Below are 5,567 nucleotides of genomic sequence, written 5' to 3' on the forward strand. Positions count from 1 at the left end.
AAAATGTATCAGTACTCATACTTGTAAGTACTCGGCAAGTACCAGTACTTGTACTTGCAAAACTGGTATCTGTGCATCCCTTTATTTATATTTATAAAAACAAAATCATACATTAAAACAGATGTACAAATCCCAGGAGCTCCGTGTGCTCCTTACAAATGACAGCTGCCTCCTAATTTTTGAATTTTTTTCTTCTCTAGTCTTGGAGCTCAAAAGTATCGGTACATGTACTCGTACTTGTACCGAGTACTGTACTTGGTATCTGTGCAACCCTAGTACAAACCATAACACACAGTTTTAGTCCTAGCTCATCTATACAGAATTTGAATCCACAAGAATCATCAAAAAAAGGGAATTAAATTGCAGTGGTGCAAACTTCACCACCAATCAAAGTGAACCAAGAATGAGCAATAAATATTCCATCATCTCCACTTACTAGTCATCAATCACGAAGACCTGATAACTTGTAGGGAATGTTAGGCAGGCACTTATCATATTGAAGCAGGACTCTGGTATTTACATTGCTGATAGTAAAAGTGTGAACATCAAAGGAGATGACAAGGGTTAGAATTTATTTTCAGGATAGTCAGAGAGAAAATGTGAAATTGCCGATGGGAAACACAGTACTGCCAGGGAATGTTAATGATATGTACACAATTACAATAATGGGTGTCATGGAGTCATGTTGCTGATCTAGAATAAAGCAAAGCACGTCAGATAGTAATAAGATAGCAGTCGTTTTCTGCTTCCAAGTTTTATCATGCTTTGAGCACTGATACACAGTATGAGTCTTGAAAGTACAAGTCCATTATCAATGTTGACTACATTATCTTCTGTGTGTGTTTATTACTACAAGTAACCTGCATTGACCCCACATAAATATTCATACATTCACATTAAAGAAAAACTTTTGTTACAGTTCTTTGAGAAAATACACTACAAAGCATGAGGCTTAGTCGTTTCTAATGAATACTGTACCTTTCAAAATACATTTATTTTCAGCATATCCCTTCAGGACAGAGGTCAGAGAGAAGAGAAAAATTGTATGATAGGGAATAAGCTGCATGGGAGTGGAAGAGATATTTTTAAAGTCACAATACTGTGGAGGATATACATTAAAATGTAGAATATGCTACACTGACTAAACCCTTCTAGATTATGCCTCGGGCTGTGACTTTCTGAGCATCACAAGAAAAATTGGGTAGAATAGATATTAAAAACAAAACAATAATATGTGCTTCAGCCCAGTGTTTCATATTGATTGCAAAGATCTTCCAGCATCATAAAAAATTACTATAAAGTTTTTCACATGTTTAGATAAAAGTTATGTGCAGCTGCATTTTTGATTGGTAGACCTCTTGTTGTTCATTAAGATGGGTTAGGGATCTTCACATTGCTGTGGACTAGTTCACAAATGTGTTTGGTAACAGCACTGTTGTGAAAGCTGATACCAACAGCCCATGCATTTATCAAGTATCATCACCTTTTTTTTGGCATTTTCAGCAAGAGTTTCATAGGTTTTTTTATGTCTATTAATCATTCTTTCAGAATCATAAAAGATCTACACCAGATGAATTTGAAATGCTTTTCAAATGTTTTCCAAATATCTGCATGACATTTGGGAAGCGTTCTCACTGACTTCAATCACATGTGTCAGAATGTGTCCACAGGCTTCAACACCTGCTGAACATTGCTTGTTGAATCCAAATCAAAGAACAACAGTGCAAAACAGCACCTAATTGCCTGAAATGTGATTGTGTACTAAAACACTTATTTACATTAGCTTGATTAAGTAAAACATTTGGGAAGGACTTTAAAGCAGAAGTGCCACTTGAAATGCTTACCCAAATGTTTATCAAGTGCCTAGTATTAATGCCTCTCTGAACAAGTACAAAGTCATCAAGCAAGTACAAAGTTGTTGAGCATTAAAAACCAATGTGCCATTTTCTACCTATCAGGAAATATATTTTTCAGTCTATGGATTGTATCACGATTGGCTAAAGGTCAAAAGTGGTATTATGGGGGGGCGTGTCCGGCCAGGGATGAAGATGGCAGTGCTTTGAGAAAGCTCCGCTCCCACAGGCCCTCTTAGCGATGAATGCACCGATACAAAATTCTTCACACTACACCTGAATCCCTCTGGAGCTTCCTCCCTGTGTGGACCTCGTAATCGCTATGCCATAAAGGAGTAAAGGTGCCCACAAACCTCAGAAGCTGACAGACTTCTTCCAGACGACGGGGGCGGAGAGCAGGCAAGATGGCAGCGGCCCCATGCTCTCGTCGATGACTGGATCACTCTCTCCTCTATCCAAAAGCTCCCTACCTGATGGCAGCTCTCTCTCTGGCACAGCTGCACAACTACTGACGGGTGAGTCAACACCCCTGACTCCCCTGAGTCCCCCACAACTCGCAGCCCAGTTAAGAGTAAAAGATCTAAGGGAGCTTCTACTGATACAGCACACACTACACAAAATGTCTCCCTGTCACACGCTTGGATAAATCTAGAAAATTATCCATCCAGCTCCCAACCTCCATCCTCAGATGATATAAAGGACATGCTCCTCTCTCTTACATCATCTCTGAAACGGGATATGTCTCAGATGTTTGAAAAGTTGACCCTTTCCATGCAACAGCTTACCAATAGAGTATCTCAAGCTGACATGGTCAAAAACCTCTCAAATCCAGATGCTACAATGCCAAAGCGCATAGTTATCAGCCAGCCAGTTTTTTTGATAATTTGTAAAAATCTTTTCAAATGTAGGATGGGAGATACCAAAGTGGGAGTGTTTTGCCTAAATATTACCTAATTTGGGGAAGATCTTAGCACACATAGCATTTGTGAGAAGGCTTCAACAGAGGCAACCATTCCATCTTACTCATCTACTCTATACTAGTTCTGCAGCAGTAGAGTTACATTAAACCTATTATCTGAGTCCATGTTGTGAAAATAATATGCAATACAAATCAAGGTAATGATGTTTTGGTCTTTGACTGATTCCCACTATCCAAAAAACAAATGAAAGAAACGTACACAAAGTTATACACACCAATTTATATACTGTATTTATTATTTAACTTAATTTTTTTATGAATGACAAGGTTATCCAGATTATAGATCTATAGATCTACCATATTACATAGTAATTTAAAGCAAACATCCATAGTAAGAAGCAGCCATAGCAAACATCACCACTGTCTGATTCTGTTTACATCTCTTATGTTAGAGAGAGGAACAGAAAAAGAGCAGTATTATAGAATTAGAAAATAAAGGCTATAGAAACAAGATGGTACTCTCACAATCGACCTGATTTTTGTGGCAATGCCATGTCTAAAGTCACTTGTAAAGGCCTTTGGAAGAAAAGGGTTAACCCTTCTAACTCACAATATGTTGGGTTTGTTAGCATGGGTCATACAGTATGTTTGTTAACATACTGTATGACCCATGCTGGGGATACATTATAAAAAACCTCCCCGCTTTGACAGCTTACATCCCTACAGATGATATACTGTATATCACAATGGTTCCCAATCATGTAATCACAATGTCGGTTTTTCTAGTCACATGATGTTAGTAAATCTATGAATGGGCTGGAACAGTTCACCTGCATTAAGAAAGAGGTGGATTCTAAAATCATAAGTTCACTGTATAGCACAAAGTGTATAATTGATACTTTACCCCATAATATATAGTGGATTATCCTAATGTTATGCCATTATTTAAGTTATACTAAAATTTAATATATGTTTAGGGGAATCTCTGATTGTTCACCACTGGTAATACAATTACAAAGTTATAATGTCTATACACCTCTTCTTTGGATATTAAATACTGATTGGTTAAGATTGTTAATGAGTCCTCCTCTATTCATTCTGACCTTAATGATTTATTTGGGATGGAATAACTCTACAATCTTTCCATTGGCAGCCTGGGATGCCTTGAAAGAGTATCGCCAAGGGCTACTTGTGAAACACATCTCAAGTTGTTAAAACAAATAGGAAGGTGGTCTGGTCTGGTGGTCGATTAAACGTCACCTGCAGCGGCTGCCATTGCACTGTCCTGGCTAGTGTGAGTGGAGGTCAGTGATAGAGACCATAATCATGGCAGGTCGCAGAGCTGCAATCAAGGCGGTGGACTGGTTGGCATTTGCAGAAAGAGTTCCTCTGAATCAGAAAGCTATGTTTAATGCGCTGAAGACCCGCAGAGATAGAGTTAGAAATTCATATCTCTTCCCGAAAAACCTCCAGCAATTGACTGGGCTGCTTACCCAACCACAATTGCCAAGGCAGGCTTGGTGGATGAGTTTGAGAAGAAGTTTAACGCTCTTAGTGTCCCAGAGCCCAAGGATACCCATGCTGAAAAGATCAATGCCCAGGAACAGGAAGCTAACAAATCTGCTTTATCCTTCATTGATGAATCTAAAGCCAGGGTGGCCCATTATCAGAAAGAGCTGACAAAATTTAGGAACATGATTCCATTTGAACAGATGACAGTTGAAGATGTAATGGAAGCGTTCCCTGAAACCAAGCTGGACATAGAGAAATATGTCTACTGCCCACACAAGCCCATTAGTGAACTTTAAGAAGCACAGAAACACCAACTTCTATGTCAATAAATCCTCTGTAAAGACAGAAAAACAAAAAAACAAATAGGAGGAAACAAATGAATCTAACGGTACAAGTAAATAGAGCATAAGAGAAATATATTAATAATCCATCTTCTATTACTTTTCAGAATTTGAAAAAATCCACAAGATCTAGTGAAAAACATTGCGCTGAAAAAGGTAAAACCTTTATTAGCAACTATAGCAGGCTCAGCAGCCATCTAAGAAAAGTAAATGGGCAAAATAGTCTCTTCTACCTTTGATATAGTAGACACATTCTAACAATTTTATAGTAATTTATAAGCCTCTAAAAGTACACATTCAGATGAACAAATAGGAATTAATTTATAACAGATAAACGTACTAATTTTTGAGCTGGTTCATACTATAGCGTTGTGCTAAAAGACATAATAGCCATGTGTTCAGCACACACTGTCACACAGTGCAATTCACCACATTCAAGGTACACTGGTGCATTGTGTTGCCATGCATTCTGAGTGGCACACTAATGGACCTCCTGGTAGGGAGACATTGAGCTTCAACACATAGTACTGCAATGTGTGTTGCAGTGCCGTGCAGTAGAAAAAGAATACAAAAGGGTTAAACAAGGTTCTATAGAAGAAACAAAATAGCACTATATTTAGACGCTGCTCTTTTATTTTTAGGTAATATGAGCTGCCTTTTTAAAATGTTATGACTGTAATCTCTATGTTTGGTAATTTCTCAGAATTATAATTAATTGAAGCTAATAGGTCTATAGTGCTATTCCTTGATAAACTGAAATCTCCTATACCAAGCTCTGCTGCATCTATTAGGATGGTTACTCCTATATACTTAGATGATATAATTTTTACAAATCTTAAGATTAATACTTCATTGAACATGGATCTATTTTTTGTTACATTTTGGGCATAATGCAAGCCATGGTATTAACTTTGTTAAGGAATGATTAAGGATAAAAGGGTT

The 5,567-nt window shown here is 37.7% G+C and overlaps 1 pseudogene; it reads left to right on the forward strand.

Annotated features, from left to right (window-relative positions):
• The first annotated feature begins 4,021 nt into the window (after nucleotides 1-4,021).
• LOC108785359 lies at nucleotides 4,022-4,629 on the forward strand (annotated as a pseudogene).
• The last annotated feature ends 938 nt before the right edge of the window (nucleotides 4,630-5,567 follow it).

Source organism: Nanorana parkeri, unplaced genomic scaffold (genome assembly GCF_000935625.1).
Source record: "Nanorana parkeri isolate BGI_ZX_2015 unplaced genomic scaffold, ASM93562v1 scaffold157, whole genome shotgun sequence".
NCBI lineage: Eukaryota > Metazoa > Chordata > Amphibia > Anura > Dicroglossidae > Nanorana > Nanorana parkeri.